This window comes from Bufo bufo, chromosome 5, assembly GCF_905171765.1.
Source record: "Bufo bufo chromosome 5, aBufBuf1.1, whole genome shotgun sequence".
NCBI lineage: Eukaryota > Metazoa > Chordata > Amphibia > Anura > Bufonidae > Bufo > Bufo bufo.
Genome location: NC_053393.1, coordinates 456,921,521 through 456,942,985, shown reverse-complemented (window position 1 = coordinate 456,942,985; position 21,465 = coordinate 456,921,521). Strand labels below are relative to the sequence as shown.

At 47.3% G+C, this 21,465-nt stretch overlaps 2 long non-coding RNA genes across 2 annotated transcripts; both read left to right on the top strand.

The window, feature by feature from the left end:
• The first annotated feature begins 1,520 nt into the window (after positions 1–1,520).
• On the top strand, positions 1,521–2,222 carry LOC121001002. The gene is made up of 3 exons (XR_005778952.1): positions 1,521–1,612; positions 1,806–1,948; positions 2,164–2,222. It is a non-coding gene; the product is annotated as an uncharacterized LOC121001002 (long non-coding RNA).
• A 522-nt stretch (positions 2,223–2,744) lies between these two features.
• LOC121002733 lies at positions 2,745–3,344 on the top strand. The gene is made up of 3 exons (XR_005779318.1): positions 2,745–2,765; positions 2,925–3,011; positions 3,120–3,344. It is a non-coding gene; the product is annotated as an uncharacterized LOC121002733 (long non-coding RNA).
• Positions 3,345–21,465: the final 18,121 nt, after the last annotated feature.

Sequence of the window (21,465 nt, the reverse complement as noted above, 5' to 3'; positions counted from 1 at the left end):
ATTACTGCAAAGTATATGACTATGAAACCATATACTCTGCTGCGTCCACTGCTGCAAAAGTATTACAGGGCAACTAGTGTGAGACAACTACCTTAAATGGATACTCCATATAATTTTGGAATTGCATTATCAATAATTGACCAAAAACGTCTATAAAACTCAATTTTCACGTTTACAAGCAGGAATAATTTGGATAGGAGCGCAGAGCAGTGAGAGGTGATATCTTCCCTCCTGAAACGGTCAGCAGAAGAGACACCTTTCATGGCCCCTTCATTCCCTACACATTGTAGGCAGAGGGGCTCACATGGGTGCAGGGTCCATAACCCAGTTTTACTCATTCTGTTGTGATATGGTACACATGTATAAAAGTAGAATTTCTTCTCTATTCAGTAGACTTGAAAAGCTAGTAACATCTCAGCAACATATGCATAAATTTCAAAAATACGGAGGACCAATCAGATCCAGGCATGTATGGAGGTTGAAGCACCAATCACATCGCAGAAGCTACTGAGGACCAATCAGATTCAAGTATATAAGATGTTGTAACAATAAAGGGAGAACTAATGAAATGAAATAAACTAGCAAGGACCAATAAGATTGCAGAATGTGTGATGATGTCACAGAAGCTAGTGACATCACCGAGTTCTGAGCCTTAGAAAACCACTGCCTGACATTATCTCAGCCAGATTTTCTCTGGATATAGAGAGAGACAGATCGGCTTGTGCTTTGCTTAGCAAATCCTTGCTTTCGCTTAGCGAATAATTGACTTTGCGCCATGGAGATCCGGGGTTTGGCATTCTTGCTTTTCTTCTGGGTCATATGGACGCTATCGGGCATCTGTGCCCTGATTGCCTTGACTGTCATCCCAGGCCATGTAAAATATCCTTACATCAGGTAAGAGGGGACGGGGCGGGATTCCTCTGTAGTATTATTACTGTTATTACCGTATTATCAGTTTATTCCTGGAAAGTTATTACATTATTATTAGTGGATTATTAATAAGCTCCATCTAATAATTGTTAGTATAGAAAACATCACATTTGGGGGTGGGGGAATCTATGAAGACTGAGGTTTCATGCCCCGGCCCTCATCTAATCTGCACTGGAGTGAGATGCACAAGCCTCATAATAAATTAGGAGCATCTCTGACCCCCATGCACAAAAAAAAATTAAAATTAAAATTGCACCAACTATTTCAGGTGGAAATTTGCCAGTTTGCAGAGGCCCGCCCCCTCCTCCTAAACCCACCTAAACCACACCCACTTTTTGGAAATGGCTTAAGAGTGCAAAAAGCAACTTTTTGTAGAAAATGTCTCTTTCTTAATATTTTTTTAGAGTTGCAATCTCACTGGTTGCTATGAGCAACGGCTCCATAATATCTTCCCCATTGTTGTTTGTCTTCTATTTGTGTCTGGACATTAGATCATATTATGGAGGATGATTACAATGGAAGGAAATAAAGTCTCCTCTGCTATTAGAAGACATGACGCAATCCTGCTGCCGTTTGTGTCCTAATAACACCCAATATTTTGCTTTCTTTCTCAGTGACACGGGACGAATATTCCCCGAATCGGTGGTCTTTACAGTGGTCTTCTTAATATCTGCCCTTTTTGGTAAGTGGATTTAGAGAGACAACATCATGAGGAGATCAGCGGCTCCAGCGCTCAGTGATGACGTTATCTCCCTAATCACTATTCACTGCTGAGCGGCGGCCATCACTGGAGATTATAATCATCACTGAGTCCTGGAGGTTATCACAAGTGTCTATGGACGTTCCCGGCTGATCCCATGTATTGTCTATTTCAGGAGCTGGCAACGCTTCCATCATGTACCGGTTCATGATCATCCGGTCTGAACAATCAGAGAGGCGACATATCATCTGCCAGAGAATCCTCTATGTCGTTGCATGGATGGGCTGCATTGGGACCATTGTGACCGCCATAGTTTCGGTAGGTTTATATACAGAGGTCTCAGGACTAGTAATACAGAGGGGACATCGCTTGAAGTCAAGAGATGTGTATAAATACAATGACGCACCCTGGTGACTATTCTTATGTATTACTGCCCCTGTATAATTACACCACCTGCGGCCTCTGCTGTTCTGTATTCTCAGATCTTCATGACGTCCATATTGATGACATTTATTCCTCTGCTTTTGTTCTAGATGAGGATCAGTCCTACAGTCCACAGGATCGGCGCAGGACCGGCATTTTTCTTTTGTGCCCTTTACAACCTAGGTCAAGCTGTATGCCTGTACAAGAAATCCTTCAGCAGTCGCCGCCTATGCCACATTAGATTGGCATCAACCTTGGTGCCCATTGTGGGCCTGCTGACCTGTATCCTCTTATAGCTGACTGGTACAGTGCCATGTTGTGTGCTGGATACACTTACACATACGTACTTACCATCATTACTGCCGTTAGTAAATTTGGGTCAAGCTACCCACCCCCTTAAATTGTCAGGTTACGCTCACTCATTGGTGGAGTTAAACTAAGCCCCACCCATTTTTCGGCCCAGGACAACCCAAATTTACAGAGAGATTGTCTCTGAAAATGTGGAAACATTTTGGCAAATTTGGGACTGTTGGCAACTAAGATTATTCGCTTCCTCTGACCCCATTGTAGCACAGATCAGACATCACAGTATAGGAAACACTATAATAATAAAATTTATTCTGTTACTTGTCCTTAACACGTTTTTCCAGTTTCTGTGTGTATGATCATCGGCTACTTTCAGCTTCTTCCATGTACTGGCCGATGTGAAGAGGTGAGTTCATGTAACTTTTCACCGTCTTGTATAATCTACATCTTTCCCGTGTAACAGTAATATAAAAGCTCCTATCTCACCTCCATCTTCCCATCTCACTCCATATAGAGTCCCTGGTGAGTACCGCCAGGCACTAATCCTCTATTCTGTCTTCTGCAGATCTACACCAGGACAGGCATGGTGGCCGAGTGGACTGGATTCCTTGGCCTGATAATACACCAACTAATGAACTATACAGATTTCCAGGTGAGTAGATGCCGTATCAAGGTCTATCGTGCTCCAGAAACATTTCAGAGAAGTAATATATCATATAGAGCTGTTTTATAATTAATGGTCTTTATTCTTTTTTCTCAGCGTTTGTCTTTAACGTTGTCCCGAGAAGGTGTCTCCATTGGCCTGAGAGAAAAGACCCAGGACCCTGAAAACCCCCAATAAGATCCAAGGGGTGGAGCGCCAAGACAACTGAAACCATCATGACATTGCTGGACATGAATCTTCTGGATCAAGAGGCAGATTCCAGGCTTGGTCTCTGTCCTCAATACTGGATGTGACATTTTACCGGACTTTCCTAATACCGGATTTGACATTTATCGGATTTTCTGGATTCAACATCTAGCAGAATTTCCAAATACTGGATGTGACAATTACCCGGACTTTCCATAGCTACCTCATCTCAAATGATGGTTTTTACCCCCTTGCCCAGGGGAAGGGCAGTCCTTCAGCCATGGTTCCCTGGAGGTTTCCTCCACTAGGGGTTTTTTCCTTCCCTGAGTGTTGAAGGATGAGTTGGGGGTTCACCATCATCAGGGCCATTTCAAAACCACTGGCCTGTTAATAAATGAGTCAATACATGAGGTAGCTAACAATGTGTCCGAGCCTCTTTATTGTAGGGAATGTATTGTAACTCATGTTACCCAATAAAGACCGGGGAACTTCATAGGGGTGATCAGTCCAAGCTCTGGAAGGAAAACGATGAAGGTGCTAATGGCAGAGTTAGATTTCCTTAAAATTTTATGGGTATAATAAAAGTGATTCATTAAAAGGGCATTCTGTTTGGGATAATTCATCTTTTATCCAGCTATTACTAGGACTTGTGTCCCCTTGTTTGAATGGAGTGTTGGTCGAGCATATGCACTACAACTCCACCCCAAATCTATGTGATTGTTAGAGATAGTGATGTTGTATTCTGCGAGTGGTGGTGCGCAGACTCAACCAGTGCTCTTTTCAAATTGGGGGCGTGGATCCCTCATCAAAGTGACTAACTTGTGGTCTAAGTGGGCAGACTGCCACCAATCTACCAGTTATTTTCTTTCCAGGGGATAAGGGATAACATATTCTAATTGGAATACTCCTTTAAACAATTTGGAAGAAAATGGGTAAAATTATTGTTAAAAGTCATATTTATAAAACCTCTGAAAACAGGGTGTACCTTATAGAGAGGGGGCCCCAGAGCTCAAGTCAAAACGGAGCTTTCTTCTATTGCTGGTTCATGCCACCACTACAGACCCACATCCCTTGAAAGGAAGGTCCAATATTTGCTCATCTTCTGGACTACTGTTATTACATACCACTGTACTAGCTGTGGTAGTATATAGGACTGGACTTCTAATGATGGGATAGTATACAGCAATCGAGAAGAAGTAACAGGGAATAGTAAATATACAACTGGACTGTTAATGAAGGGGGGTAGTGTATACAGGAATACAAGTGTCAGGGAATATATTAACCATTAGGCTACCAATGATAGAAAGGCATACACCACTGGTAATACAAGGAATAGGATAAATACCACTAGATTGCCAGTGACAGGACACAATCTATATCACTGCCAGTAAAGAGGAATAGAATATCACCCTGCATTACCATGGACAAAATGAATATACAACTGAAATACCAGTATCAGAGCACAGTATATACCATTAGACCCATGACTGGAGACCAGTATAAACAGGCTTACTAATAACAGAGCAGATCAGAGGCCTGTGGTCTACAGCACCCTGGGACCAAGCAGAGGTTGTAAGTGTGTCGGCATGGGTGGTGTAATGATGTCACCACATTGTCATACGCAGACTCTGTCAGATCGCTCGTTAGGGAAATGTGGTGAGTTGAGTAAAAGTTTTAAAACATTTTTCTGTAACATACAGTCTGAAAATGAGTGTGGTGCACTTAGGGGCATTATATCTTTTTAAGGGAGCAATTGGGGGGCATCAAAACATTTTAAGGGGCACTTGAGGCAACATAAATGTTGAAGGGGACACTCAGGGACATGGTTACCTTTTTATTGAGCACTCAGGGGCACTCAGGATGCATCATTACTGTCTAGGGGGGAATAAGAAGCACTGTTACTCTCTAGGGGGCACACAGTAAGCATTTTTACTTTCTAGAAGGCACAAAGAGAGGAGCAAATTATTTGGCTTTATTTCTGCGTAGGGAACTTATAAGATCACAGTTATACTTTTGGATACAAAATATGGCACTTTTACTGTGTTGTACACCATCACCATCTGGGGTACTGGGCATTAGGGTTGTCATTATAACAACATTTTATTCGATTTTGATACCATAAAAAAGTATTGCGATACTCGATACCATGCAAAAAAAATAAAACACCAAAAACGTAGAGTGCATTCCGCATTTTATGGAACATCCGGCCCATAATCGAACAGTCTTGTCCTATTTTTTTGCGGGGGGCCAGGGTGACTAAAAAATGGTGAATGGCGCAGTTTTTTTTTTTTCTTCTGTTACGCCGTTCACTACATAGAAGATATTTTTTTATATTTTAATAGTTTGGATTTTTCGGATGTGGCGATATGTAATATGTTTATTTATTTATTGTTTATATATTTTATATATAAAATTGGGAAAGAGGGTGATTTATACTTAATATTTTGTTGTTGTGATTTTTAACCTTTTATTTAAAAACTATTTCCCCCTTAGGTGTTAGAACCTAGGATCTTTTAATCCCTTGTCCTATTCATGCTAAGGGCTGTTTCACACGAGCGGATGCCGTGCGTGACATCCGCTCCGTGAATGACAGCCAAGACCCGATGCAGACTGCAGAAGCACGGAGCATTAACATGATTGATAATGCTCCGTGCCTCTCTGTGATCTCTTTACTACGAAATCACAGTGAGATAATGTTGTCACCGTGATTTCGTAGTAAAGAGATCACAGAGAGGCACGGAGCATTATCAATCATGTTAATGCTCCGTGCTTCTCCAGTCTGCATCGGTTCTTGGCTGTCATTCACGGTGCGGTTGTCACGGACGGCATCCGCTCGTGTGAAACAGCCCTAATAGAGCTCTTTTAAGGTGAACAGGACTTTACACTGTCCCTGCTGCCCTGAGCTTTGTACACACAGCAGCAGGGAGCTTACCATGGCAGCCAGGGTTTCAGTAGCGTCCTGGCTGCCATGGTAACCAATCGGAGCCCCAGGATTACACTGCTCGGGCTCCAAACGGAACTGCTACTGCACCACCAATGAAGAGGGGGGGAGGGGACCCTGTGGCCACTGCCACAAATAATTTAATACTGGGGGGGTGCACTGTGCCACCATTAATACAAATACAGGAGGTGGGTGCCAGCACCCGACCTCTATGACAGGGAGCTGTAATCAGTGGTAGTTAACCCCGCTGATCGCAGCTCCCTGTCATAGAGGTCGGGTGCGGCTATGTGATTCTGCCGCCGGCACCCACCTCCTGTATCTGTATTATACGTTAATTATCTTCATTGGTGGCACCGTGGCCACAGTCCCTCCCCCCCTCCTCCTCTCCTCTTATTGGTGGCAGCGGGAGCACAGGGGAAGGGAGGGAGAGACTGCTTCCTTCGCCCCTTTGCTGCTGAGGGAACATGGTGTGCGCTGAGAGCAGCGCGTGCCATGTTCTGTGATACTATTCTGCGCAGTATCGGTAAAAAACTAATTCCGGTATCAAATCGATACCGGTACAAAAGTATTGATTGGGTATGGATAATTCTATACCCGATGCAACCCTACTGGGCATCTTCCATTATTATATTTTGGGGCCCAATCTATTTGTCATTTTTTGTGAAGAGTTAATGATAGTTATGATGTCATCTGAGCATAGGGCTGTACAGCACAGGCCCGAGGTTCCTGAGGCTGGGGGTCGTTCTTATAAGGACGAGTGCCCTGACTACAGCCACTGAGGTAATCACACTCAGTTGACTAGGCCAAGTAGGGCGAGCATCTAGGGAGAGTTAGGGTCCTCATTAGTAGGCTCCTCCCCAGCATTCCCCCAACAGACTAGGATACTGGGCCTTATTTGCAACTACAGACCCAGTGCGCCCCCTATCTTCTATAGTGCAGGTTTCTACTACACCTAACTGTCTCACTTATTTTATATGACAAAATAAAAGTTATATATTAATTTAAATACATAAAGGCATTCTCAGTTCCGTATATATTCTATAGTTATGATGTCACTTCCGAAAATACAGTGTTTGAGGGCACCGCAGTAGACAGAAGGTACTGTAAGTGGGGCAGAAGGGGCAGAAAAAAAACACAGAATTACACAGAATTACCCGCGGCGCAGAGCAGGTAAGTATGTTGGGGCCGATGATCAGGGGAACTGCTGCGGGACCCATACTGATCCCCAAACTGACTGCAGTGGAGGGCAGGGGGGGTGTTTGGTCAGATTGCCCCTGGTCTAATGATTTTGTTTTGGCTAAGTCCCAAAGTTGTGGCAATGATCATGGGGTTACTCGTAAAGCGTGACCCTGGTGGGGGCCAAAGAACAAAGGAGAAGAGGCAGCACCAAATGCGCCCCTCTGCGGTGGGGAAAACGGAGCACGGGATGAAGGCTGAGCACCAGGGGGCACCGACCGCTCAGCCCACTGACACCATTAACCTGGCCACGGACGTGGTATCACCTCTTTATCTGGACGCAGTGGGAACTATGTAGCAGTATTTATCTGGGCGCAGTATGACCCTGTCAGTGGGCACTATATAGCAGTAGTTATCTGGGTGCAGTATGACCCTGTCAGTGGGCACTATATAGCAGTAGTTATCTGGGTGCAGTATGACCCTGTCAGTGGGCACTATATAGCAGTAGTTATCTGTGCGCAGTAGGACCCTATCAGTGGGCACTATATAGCAGTAGTTATCTGGGCGCAGTATGACCCTGTCAGTGGGCACTATATAGCAGTATTTATCTGGACGCAGTATGACCCTGTCAGTGGGCACTATATAGCAGTATTTATCTTGGCGCAGTATGACCCTATCAGTGGGCACTATATAGCAGTATTTATCTTGGCGCAGTATGGCCCTATCAGTGGGCACTATTTTAGGGCACAATCTATTTGCCTTTTTTTGTGAAGAGTTAATGATAGTTATGATGTCACTTCCGAAAATACAGTGTTTGAGGGCACCGCAGTACACAGAAGGTACTGTAAGTGGGGCAGAAGGGGCAGAAACCCCCCCCCACAGAATTAAAGGAATCAGCTAAATGGGAGGTTTGCATAGGATGGAAAAGGTAGGTTAGATGCTGGAAAAGTGAGGAGCCAAAGAGGTCTCCGGTGAAAACAAGTCACGGCTTGAAGAAGTCATCAAGGAGGTCACTACATTTACAATGACACTGTAGTAAAAGAACCGCCTGCTAGCAAAGACCTAGCAGGTGAGGACAAAAGGATGGAGAATGTTAAAGTTGCCATTCTTGCCAAGACATCCTGATCAAGCCTTATTAATGAACCCAATCCAAGCAGCACAAAGAGATGTAAATTACAACGACTGCTCAGTAAAGAGAGATTATTATATTTAAGTAGGGGAGTAACAGAGGGTGGAGATATAGTAGCAAGTGAAAGACTTTGGCCTATGAAAGGAATAAGAATCCTGTGAACGGTATTGGGTCGATGCCAGTGTCACCCCATCCTTTCCCCTGCCAGGGCGCACTGTTCGTAAACCCAACTGGGTCGTCAGTGAATATGCATGTCACTAATTGCACTGCCTACTATCAGGGCCCTGAATTAAGCTGCTGGCTCTTCCTCTTGCGAGATTTGCCAGTTAATTCGTTCTATATTTGGAGAACTTCCTATATATAAAGCCAGATTACTTCTGTGCACTGATCTCCATAAAGAAAGAGCTGTTTGGCGCGTATATACAGGGGGTTGCGACTGGGCCCGGCACTCCAGGGGGCCCGGCCGCCTGTGGACCCCTGGCCCCTGCAGTAGTGCTGTATGTACCCGGGGCCCAGTGCTCCTGGTTTCCGTGCAGCCCACCCCTTATTCTCCACGCACGGCGCTTCACTGTCCTGAGCACATACAGCGTCAGGACGTAGTGTGCGCACTATGACCTGACGCTGCACGCTGTCAGGTGACAGTGCAGCGCCAGCCGGGAAGACAGAAGAGCGAGCGCGACTTCTGCTGGAGAGGAAGAGTAGCCGCGGCACGCGGCGCAGAGCTGGTAAGTATGTTGGGGCCGATGATCAGAGGAACTGCTGCGGGAAACCATACTGATCCCCAAACTGACTGCAGTGGAGGGGAGGGGGGGTGTTTGGTCAGATTGCTCCTGGTCTAATGATTTGGTTTTGGCTAAGTCCCAAAGTTGTGGCAATGATCATGGAGTTACTTGTAAAGCGTGACCCTGGTGGGGGCCAAAGAACAAAGGAGAAGAGGCAGCACCAAATGCGCCCCTCTGCGGTGGGGAAAACAGAGCACTGGATGAAGGCTGAGCACCAGGGAAAACCGAACGCTCCGCCCACCGACACCATTAACCTGGCCACGGACGTGGTATCACCTCTTTATCTGGACGCAGTGGGCACTATGTAGCAGTATTTATCTGGGCGTAGTATGACCCTATCAGTGGGCACTATATAGCAGTATTTATCTGGGTGCAGTATGACCCTGTCAGTGGGCACTATATAGAAGTAGTTATTTGGGTGCAGTATGTCCCCGCCAGTGTTCACTATATAGCAGAAGTTATCTGGGCGCAATATGACCCTGTCAGTGGGCACTATATACAGTCCTGATGAAAAGTTTAAGACCACTTGAAAAATGGCAAAAAATCATATTTAGCATGGCTTGATCTTAACAAGGCTCCAAGTAGAGCTTCAACATGCAACAAGAAGAAATGAGAGTGAGACAATTTTGAGCATCCAATTTAATGAAAACAACAAATAAACTGAAACAGGCTGTTTTTCAGCTGATCAAAAGTTTAGGACCACACCTCCAAAAAAAAAATAAACCCCCCCAAAACAGAAATCCAACTTCCAAACATGAACTCAGTAATGAGTAGCTCCGCCGTTTTTGTTTATCACTTCCAAAATTCGTTTCGGCATGCTTGATGCAAGCCTTTCCATGAGGTGAGTGGGAACATTTCTCCAAGTGCTGAAGACGGCCGCATGAAGGCCATCTACTGTCTGGAACTGTTGTCTATTTTTGTAAACTTCCCTTGCCATCCATCCCCAAAGGTTCTCAATTGGATTTAGATCAGTGGAACACGCAGGATGGGCCAAAAGAGTGATGTTATTCTCCTGGAAGAAGTCCCTTGTCCTGCGGGCATTGTGTACTGTAGCGTTGTCCTGTTGAAAAACCCAGTCGTTACCACACATCTGGACATAGCCAGCGGCCGTTTGACGCCCCTGCACTTCCTGAAGCTCCATTGTTCCACTGAAGGAAAAAGCACCCCAGACCATTATGGCACCCCCTCCACTGTGGCGCGTAGAAAACATCTCAGGTGGGATCTGCTTGTCATGCCAGTAACGTTGGAAACCATCAGGACCATCAAGGTTACATTTTTTTCTCATCAGAGAATAAAACTTTCTTCCACCTTTGAATGTCCCATGTTTTGTGCTCTCTTGCAAAGTTCAAACGAGCAGTTGTGTACCGTTCAAGGAGACGAGGTCTTGAAGAAGAAGTTTTTTGTTTTTGAAGCCCTTCAGTCTCAGATGCCGTCTGATGGTTATGGGGCTGCAGTCAGCACCAGTAAGGGCCTTAATTTGGGTCGAGGATAGTCCAGTGTCTTGACGGACAGCCAATTGGATCCTCCGGCTCAGTGCTGATGAAATTTTTTTGGGTCTTCCACTTGACTTTTTTGTTCCATAACCCTCAGGATCATTTAAGAAATTCCTTACTGCGTCCCACCTCAGCAGCGATGGCGTGCTGTGAGAGACCCTGCTTATGCAGTTCAACAACCCGACCTCGTTAAAAAAGGGAGAGTTTTTTTGCCTTTGGCATCACAACTAGAGTTGAGCGAACACCTGGATGTTCGGGTTCGAGAAGTTCGGCCGAACTTCCCGGAAATGTTCGGGTTCGGGATCCCAACCCGACCCGAACTTCGTCCCGAACCCGAACCCTATTGAAGTCAATGGGGACCCAAACTTTTCGGCACTAAAAAGGCTGTAAAACAGCCCAGGAAAGAGCTAGAGGGCTGCAAAAGGCAGCAACATGTAGGTAAATCCCCTGCAAACAAATGTGGAGGGAAATGAATAAAAATAAAAATTAAATAAATAAAAATTAACCAATATCAATTGGAGAGAGGTCCCATAGCAGAGAATCTGGCTTCACGTCAGCAGAGATTTAGTCTCTTCATGCCATAGCAGAGAATCTGGCTTCACGTCACCCACCACTGTAACAGTCCATTGTCAGATATTTTTAGGCCCCGGCACCCAGACAGATGAGAGAGGTCCCATAACAGAGATTCAGGCTTCATGTCAGCAGAGAATCAGTCTGCATGTCATAGCAGAAAATCATGCTTTACGTCACCCAACACTGGAACAGTCCATTGTCAGATATTTAGGCCCAGGCACCCAGGCAGAGGAGAGAGGTCCCGTAACAGAGAATCTAGCTTCATGTCAGCAGAGAATCAGTCTGCATGTCATAGCAGAGAATCATGCTTTACGTCACCCAACACTGGAACAGTCCATTGTCAGATATTTAGGCCCAGGCACCCAGGCAGAGGAGAGAGGTCCCGTAACAGAGAATCTGGCTTCATGTCAGCAGAGAATCAGTCTGCATGTCCTAGCAGAGAATCATGCTTTACGTCACCCAACATTGGAACAGTCCATTGTCAGATATTTAGGCCCAGGCACCCAGGCAGAGGAGAGAAGTCCCGTAACAGAGAATCTGGCTTCATGTCAGCAGAGAATCAGTCTGCATGTCCTAGCAGAGAATCATGCTTTACGTCACCCAACACTGGAACAGTCCATTGTCAGATATTTAAGCCCAGGCACCCAGGCAGAGGAGAGAGGTCCCGTAACAGAGAATCTGGCTTCATGTCAGCAGAGAATCAGTCTTCATGTCATAGCAGAGAATCAGGCTTCACGTCACCCACCACTGGAACAGGCCACTGTCAGATTTTTTTAGGCCCCGGCACCCAGACAGAGGAGAGAGATCCCATAACAGTGATTCAGGCTTCATGTCAGCAGAGAATCAGTCTGCATGTCATAGCAGAGAATCATGCTTTTCGTCACCCAACACTGGAACAGTCCATTGTCAGATATTTAGGCCCAGGCACCCAGGCAGAGGAGAGAGGTCCCGTAACAGAGAATCTGGCTTCATGTCAGCAGAGAATCAGTCTTCATGTCATAGCAGAGAATCAGGCCTCACGTCACCCACCACTGGAACAGGCCACTGTCAGATATTTTTAGGCCCCGGCACCCAGACAGAGGAGAGAGGTCCCATAACAGAGATTCAGGCTTCATGTCAGCAGAGAATCAGTCTGCATGTCATAGCAGAGAATCATGCTTTACGTCCCCCAACACTGGAACAGTCCATTGTCAGATATTTAGGCCCAGGCACCCAGGCAGAGGAGAGAGGTCCCGTAACAGAGAATCTGGCTTCATGTCAGCAGAGAATCAGTCTGCATGTCCTAGCAGAGAATCATGCTTTACGTCACCCAACACTGGAACAGTCCATTGTCAGATATTTAGGCCCAGGCACCCAGGCAGAGGAGAGAGGTCCCGTAACAGAGAATCTGGCTTCATGTCAGCAGAGAATCAGTCTGCATGTCATAGCAGAGAATCAGGCTTCACGTCACCCACCACTGGAACAGGCCATTGTCAGATATTTAGGCCCAGGCACCCAGGCAGAGGAGAGAGGTCCCGTAACAGAGAATCTGGCTTCATGTCAGCAGAGAATCAGTCTTCATGTCATAGCAGAGAATCAGGCTTCACGTCACCCACCACTGGAACAAGCCACTGTCAGATATTTTTAGGCCCCGGCACCCAGACAGAGGAGAGAGGTCCCATAACAGAGATTCAGGCTTCATGTTAGCAGAGAATCAGTCTGCATGTCATAGCAGAGAATCATGCTTTACGTCACCCAACACTGGAACAGTCCATTGTCAGATATTTAGGCCCAGGCACCCAGGCAGAGGAAAGAGGTCCCGTAACAGAGAATCTGGCTTCATGTCAGCAGAGAATCAGTCTGCATGTCCTAGCAGAGAATCATGCTTTACGTCACCCAACACTGGAACAGTCCATTGTCACATATTTAGGCCCAGGCACCCAGGCAGAGGAGAGAGGTCCCGTAACAGAGAATCTGGCTTCATGTCAGCAGAGAATCAGTCTTCATGTCATAGCAGAGAATCAGGCTTCACGTCACCCACCACTGGAACAGGCCATTGTCAGATATTTAGGCCCAGGCACCCAGGCAGAGGAGAGAGGTCCCATAACAGTGATTCAGGCTTCATGTCAGCAGAGAATCAGTCTGCATGTCATAGCAGAGAATCATGCTTTTCGTCACCCAACACTGGAACAGTCCATTGTCAGATATTTAGGCCCAGGCACCCAGGCAGAGGAGAGAGGTCCCGTAACAGAGAATCTGGCTTCATGTCAGCAGAGAATCAGTCTTCATGTCATAGCAGAGAATCAGGCCTCACGTCACCCACCACTGGAACAGGCCACTGTCAGATATTTTTAGGCCCCGGCACCCAGACAGAGGGGAGAGGTCCCATAACAGAGATTCAGGCTTCATGTCAGCAGAGAATCAGTCTGCATGTCATAGCAGAGAATCATGGTTTACGTCCCCCAACACTGGAACAGTCCATTGTCAGATATTTAGGCCCAGGCACCCAGGCAGAGGAGAGAGGTCCCGTAACAGAGAATCTGGCTTCATGTCAGCAGAGAATCAGTCTGCATGTCCTAGCAGAGAATCATGCTTTAAGTCACCCGACACTGGAACAGTCCATTGTCAGATATTTAGGCCCAGGCACCCAGGCAGAGGAGAGAGGTCCCGTAACAGAGAATCTGGCTTCATGTCAGCAGAGAATCAGTCTGCATGTCATAGCAGAGAATCAGGCTTCACGTCACCCACCACTGGAACAGGCCATTGTCAGATATTTAGGCCCAGGCACCCAGGCAGAGGAGAGAGGTCCCATAACAGAGAATCTGGCTTCATGTCAGCAGAGAATCAGTCTTCATGTCAAAGCAGAGAATCAGGCTTCACGTCACCCACCACTGGAACAAGCCACTGTCAGATATTTTTAGGCCCCGGCACCCAGACAGAGGAGAGAGGTCCCATAACAGAGATTCAGGCTTCATGTCAGCAGAGAATCAGTCTGCATGTCATAGCAGAGAATCATGCTTTACGTCACCCAACACTGGAACAGTCCATTGTCAGATATTTAGGCCCAGGCACCCAGGCAGAGGAGAGAGGTCCCGTAACAGAGAATCTGGCTTCATGTCAGCAGAGAATCAGTCTGCATGTCCTAGCAGAGAATCATGCTTTACGTCACCCAACACTGGAACAGTCCATTGTCACATATTTAGGCCCAGGCACCCAGGCAGAGGAGAGAGGTCCCGTAACAGAGAATCTGGCTTCATGTCAGCAGAGAATCAGTCTTCATGTCATAGCAGAGAATCAGGCTTCACGTCACCCACCACTGGAACAGGCCATTGTCAGATATTTAGGCCCAGGCACCCAGGCAGAGGAGAGAGGTCCCGTAACAGAGAATCTGGCTTCATGTCAGCAGATAATCAGTCTTCATGTCATAGCAGAGAATCAGGCTTCACGTCACCCACCACTGGAACAGGCCATTGTCAGATATTTAGGCCCAGGCACCCAGGCAGAGGAGAGAGGTCCCGTAACAGAGAATCTGGCTTCATGTCAGCAGAGAATCAGTCTTCATGTCATAGCAGAGAATCAGGCTTCACGTCACCCACCACTGGAACAGGCCATTGTCAGATATTTAGGCCCAGGCACCCAGGCAGAGGAGAGAGGTCCCGTAACAGAGAATCTGGCTTCATGTCAGCAGATAATCAGTCTTCATGTCATAGCAGAGAATCAGGCTTCACGTCACCCACCACTGGAACAGGCCATGTCAGATATTTTTAGGCCCCGGAACCCAGACAGAGGAGAGAGATCCCATAACAGTGATTCAGGCTTCATGTCAGCAGAGAATCAGTCTGCATGTCATAGCAGAGAATCATGCTTTTCGTCACCCAACACTGGAACAGTCCATTGTCAGATATTTAGGCCCAGGCACCCAGGCAGAGGAGAGAGGTCCCGTAACAGAAAATCTGGCTTCATGTCAGCAGAGAATCAGTCTTCATGTCATAGCAGAGAATCAGGCCTCACGTCACCCACCACTGGAACAGGCCACTGTCAGATATTTTTAGGCCCCGGCACCCAGACAGAGGGGAGAGGTCCCATAACAGAGATTCAGGCTTCATGTCAGCAGAGAATCAGTCTGCATGTCATAGCAGAGAATCATGCTTTACGTCCCCCAACACTGGAACAGTCCATTGTCAGATATTTAGGCCCAGGCACCCAGGCAGAGGAGAGAGGTCCCGTAACAGAGAATCTGGCTTCATGTCAGCAGAGAATCAGTCTGCATGTCCTAGCAGAGAATCATGCTTTAAGTCACCCGACACTGGAACAGTCCATTGTCAGATATTTAGGCCCAGGCACCCAGGCAGAGGAGAGAGGTCCCGTAACAGAGAATCTGGCTTCATGTCAGCAGAGAATCAGTCTGCATGTCATAGCAGAGAATCAGGCTTCACGTCACCCACCACTGGAACAGGCCATTGTCAGATATTTAGGCCCAGGCACCCAGGCAGAGGAGAGAGGTCCCGTAACAGAGAATCTGGCTTCATGTCAGCAGAGAATCAGTCTTCATGTCATAGCAGAGAATCAGGCTTCACGTCACCCACCACTGGAACAAGCCACTGTCAGATATTTTTAGGCCCCGGCACCCAGACAGAGGAGAGAGGTCCCATAACAGAGATTCAGGCTTCATGTTAGCAGAGAATCAGTCTGCATGTCATAGCAGAGAATCATGCTTTACGTCACCCAACACTGGAACAGTCCATTGTCAGATATTTAGGCCCAGGCACCCAGGCAGAGGAGAGAGGTCCCGTAACAGAGAATCTGGCTTCATGTCAGCAGAGAATCAGTCTGCATGTCCTAGCAGAGAATCATGCTTTACGTCACCCAACACTGGAACAGTCCATTGTCACATATTTAGGCCCAGGCACCCAGGCAGAGGAGAGAGGTCCCGTAACAGAGAATCTGGCTTCATGTCAGCAGAGAATCAGTCTTCATGTCATAGCAGAGAATCAGGCTTCACGTCACCCACCACTGGAACAGGCCATTGTCAGATATTTAGGCCCAGGCACCCAGGCAGAGGAGAGAGGTCCCGTAACAGAGAATCTGGCTTCATGTCAGCAGATAATCAGTCTTCATGTCATAGCAGAGAATCAGGCTTCACGTCACCCACCACTGGAACAGGCCATGTCAGATATTTTTAGGCCCCGGAACCCAGACAGAGGAGAGAGGTCCCATAACAGAGATTCGGGCTTCATGTCAGCAGAGAATCAGTCTGCATGTCATAGCAGAGAATAATGCTTTACGTCACCCAACACTGGAACAGTCCATTGTCAGATATGTAGGCCCAGGCACCCAGGCAGAGGAGAGAGGTCCCATAACAGAGATTCAAGCTTCATGTCAGCAGAGAATCAGTCTTCATGTCATAGCAGAGAATCAGGCTTCACGTCACCCACCACTGGAACAGGCCACTGTCACATATTTAGGCCCAGGCACCCAGGCAGAGGAGAGAGGTCCCATTACAGAGATTCAGGCTTCATGTCAGCAGAGAATCAGTCTGCATGTCATAGCAGAAAATCATGCTTTACGTCACCCAACACTGGAACAGTCCATTGTCAGATATTTAGGCCCAGGCACCCAGGCAGAGGAGAGAGGTCCCGTAACAGAGAATCTAGCTTCATGTCAGCAGAGAATCAGTCTGCATGTCATAGCAGAGAATCATGCTTTACGTCACCCAACACTGGAACAGTCCATTGTCAGATATTTAGGCCCAGGCACCCAGGCAGAGGAGAGAGGCCCCGTAACAGAGAATCTGGCTTCATGTCAGCAGAGAATCAGTCTGCATGTCCTAGCAGAGAATCATGCTTTACGTCACCCAACATTGGAACAGTCCATTGTCAGATATTTAGGCCCAGGCACCCAGGCAGAGGAGAGAAGTCCCGTAACAGAGAATCTGGCTTCATGTCAGCAGAGAATCAGTCTGCATGTCCTAGCAGAGAATCATGCTTTACGTCACCCAACACTGGAACAGTCCATTGTCAGATATTTAGGCCCAGGCACCCAGGCAGAGGAGAGAGGTCCCGTAACAGAGAATCTGGCTTCATGTCAGCAGAGAATCAGTCTTCATGTCATAGCAGAGAATCAGGCTTCACGTCACCCACCACTGGAACAGGCCACTGTCAGATTTTTTTAGGCCCCGGCACCCAGACAGAGGAGAGAGATCCCATAACAGTGATTCAGGCTTCATGTCAGCAGAGAATCAGTCTGCATGTCATAGCAGAGAATCATGCTTTTCGTCACCCAACACTGGAACAGTCCATTGTCAGATATTTAGGCCCAGGCACCCAGGCAGAGGAGAGAGGTCCCGTAACAGAGAATCTGGCTTCATGTCAGCAGAGAATCAGTCTTCATGTCATAGCAGAGAATCAGGCCTCACGTCACCCACCACTGGAACAGGCCACTGTCAGATATTTTTAGGCCCCGGCACCCAGACAGAGGAGAGAGTTCCCATAACAGAGATTCAGGCTTCATGTCAGCAGAGAATCAGTCTGCATGTCATAGCAGAGAATCATGCTTTACGTCCCCCAACACTGGAACAGTCCATTGTCAGATATTTAGGCCCAGGCACCCAGGCAGAGGAGAGAGGTCCCGTAACAGAGAATCTGGCTTCATGTCAGCAGAGAATCAGTCTGCATGTCCTAGCAGAGAATCATGCTTTACGTCACCCAACACTGGAACAGTCCATTGTCAGATATTTAGGCCCAGGCACCCAGGCAGAGGAGAGAGGTCCCGTAACAGAGAATCTGGCTTCATGTCAGCAGAGAATCAGTCTGCATGTCATAGCAGAGAATCAGGCTTCACGTCACCCACCACTGGAACAGGCCATTGTCAGATATTTAGGCCCAGGCACCCAGGCAGAGGAGAGAGGTCCCGTAACAGAGAATCTGGCTTCATGTCAACAGAGAATCAGTCTTCATGTCATAGCAGAGAATCAGGCTTCACGTCACCCACCACTGGAACAAGCCACTGTCAGATATTTTTAGGCCCCGGCACCCAGACAGAGGAGAGAGGTCCCATAACAGAGATTCAGGCTTCATGTTAGCAGAGAATCAGTCTGCATGTCATAGCAGAGAATCATGCTTTACGTCACCCAACACTGGAACAGTCCATTGTCAGATATTTAGGCCCAGGCACCCAGGCAGAGGAAAGAGGTCCCGTAACAGAGAATCTGGCTTCATGTCAGCAGAGAATCAGTCTGCATGTCCTAGCAGAGAATCATGCTTTACGTCACCCAACACTGGAACAGTCCATTGTCACATATTTAGGCCCAGGCACCCAGGCAGAGGAGAGAGGTCCCGTAACAGAGAATCTGGCTTCATGTCAACAGAGAATCAGTCTTCATGTCATAGCAGAGAATCAGGCTTCACGTCACCCACCACTGGAACAGGCCATTGTCAGATATTTAGGCCCAGGCACCCAGGCAGAGGAGAGAGGTCCCATAACAGTGATTCAGGCTTCATGTCAGCAGAGAATCAGTCTGCATGTCATAGCAGAGAATCATGCTTTTCGTCACCCAACACTGGAACAGTGCATTGTCAGATATTTAGGCCCAGGCACCCAGGCAGAGGAGAGAGGTCCCGTAACAGAGAATCTGGCTTCATGTCAGCAGAGAATCAGTCTTCATGTCATAGCAGAGAATCAGGCCTCACGTCACCCACCACTGGAACAGGCCACTGTCAGATATTTTTAGGCCCCGGCACCCAGACAGAGGGGAGAGGTCCCATAACAGAGATTCAGGCTTCATGTCAGCAGAGAATCAGTCTGCATGTCATAGCAGAGAATCATGGTTTACGTCCCCCAACACTGGAACAGTCCATTGTCAGATATTTAGGCCCAGGCACCCAGGCAGAGGAGAGAGGTCCCGTAACAGAGAATCTGGCTTCATGTCAGCAGAGAATCAGTCTGCATGTCCTAGCAGAGAATCATGCTTTAAGTCACCCGACACTGGAACAGTCCATTGTCAGATATTTAGGCCCAGGCACCCAGGCAGTGGAGAGAGGTCCCGTAACAGAGAATCTGGCTTCATGTCAGCAGAGAATCAGTCTGCATGTCATAGCAGAGAATCAGGCTTCACGTCACCCACCACTGAAACAGGCCATTGTCAGATATTTAGGCCCAGGCACCCAGGCAGAGGAGAGAGGTCCCGTAACAGAGAATCTGGCTTCATGTCAGCAGAGAATCAGTCTTCATGTCATAGCAGAGAATCAGGCTTCACGTCACCCACCACTGGAACAAGCCACTGTCAGATATTTTTAGGCCCCGGCACCCAGACAGAGGAGAGAGGTCCCATAACAGAGATTCAGGCTTCATGTTAGCAGAGAATCAGTCTGCATATCATAGCAGAGAATCATGCTTTACGTCACCCAACACTGGAACAGTCCATTGTCAGATATTTAGGCCCAGGCACCCAGGCAGAGGAGAGAGGTCCCGTAACAGAGAATCTGGCTTCATGTCAGCAGAGAATCAGTCTGCATGTCCTAGCAGAGAATCATGCTTTACGTCACCCAACACTGGAACAGTCCATTGTCACATATTTAGGCCCAGGCACCCAGGCAGAGGAGAGAGGTCCCGTAACAGAGAATCTGGCTTCATGTCAGCAGAGAATCAGTCTTCATGTCATAGCAGAGAATCAGGCTTCACGTCACCCACCACTGGAACAGGCCATTGTCAGATATTTAGGCCCAGGCACCCAGGCAGAGGAGAGAGGTCCCGTAACAGAGAATCTGGCTTCATGTCAGCAGATAATCAGTCTTCATGTCATAGCAGAGAATCAGGCTTCACGTCACCCACCACTGGAACAGGCCATGTCAGATATTTTTAGGCCCCGGAACCCAGACAGAGGAGAGAGGTCCCATAACAGAGATTCGGGCTTCATGTCAGCAGAGAATCAGTCTGCATGTCATAGCAGAGAATAATGCTTTACGTCACCCAACACTGGAACAGTCCATTGTCAGATATGTAGGCCCAGGCACCCAGGCAGAGGAGAGAGGTCCCATAACAGAGATTCAAGCTTCATGTCAGCAGAGAATCAGTCTTCATGTCATAGCAGAGAATCAGGCTTCACGTCACCCACCACTGGAACAGGCCACTGTCACATATTTAGGCCCAGGCACCCAGGCAGAGGAGAGAGGTCCCATTACAGAGATTCAGGCTTCATGTCAGCAGAGAATCAGTCTTCATGTCATAGCAGAGAATCAGGCTTCATGTCACCCACCACTGGAACAGGCCACTGTCAGATATTTTTAGGCCCCGGCACCCAGACAGAGGAGAGGTTCATTCAACTTTGGGTTGCCCCGCAATATAATGGTAAAATGAAAATAAAAATAGGATTGAATGAGGAAGTGCCTTGGAGTACAATAATATATTGTTAAGGGGAGGTAGTTAATGTCTAATCTGCACAAGGGATGGACAGGTCCTGTGGGATCCATGCCTGGTTCATTTTTATGAACGTCAGTTTGTCCACATTGGCTGCAGACAGGCGGCTGCGTTTGTCTGTAATGACGCCCCCTGCCGTGCTGAATACACGTTCAGACAAAACGCTGGCCGCCGGGCAGGCCAGCACCTCCAAGGCATAAAAGGCTAGCTCTGGCCACGTGGACAATCATGTCAGCAGAGAATCAGTATATGGTCACATGCTGCACTGGCCAATCACAGCCATGCCAATAGTAGGCAAGGCTGTGATGGCCTCTTGGGGCAAGTAGTATGATGCTTGTTGATTGGCTGCTTTTCAGCCTTTCAAAAAGCGCCAAGAAAGCGCCGAACACCGAACCCGAACCCGGACTTTTACGAAAATGGTCGGGTTCGGGTCCGTGTCACGGACACCCCAAAATTCGGTACGAACCCGAACTATACAGTTCGGGTTCGCTCATCCCTAATCACAACATGTGACTACCTGACAGAAAATGACAATGAATCCACATCTTTGCACAGATTTGGCCTTTTAAAGGCATGTGGTCCTAAAATTTGGATCAGCTGAAAAACAGCCTGTTTCAGTTTAATCGTTATTTTCAATTAATTGAATGCTCAAAAAATGTTTTGTCTCACTCTAATTTCTTCTTGTTGAACGTTGAAGCTCTACTTGGAACCTTGTTAAGATCCAACAATGTAAAATATGATTTTTTGCAATTTTTCAAGTGGTCTTAAC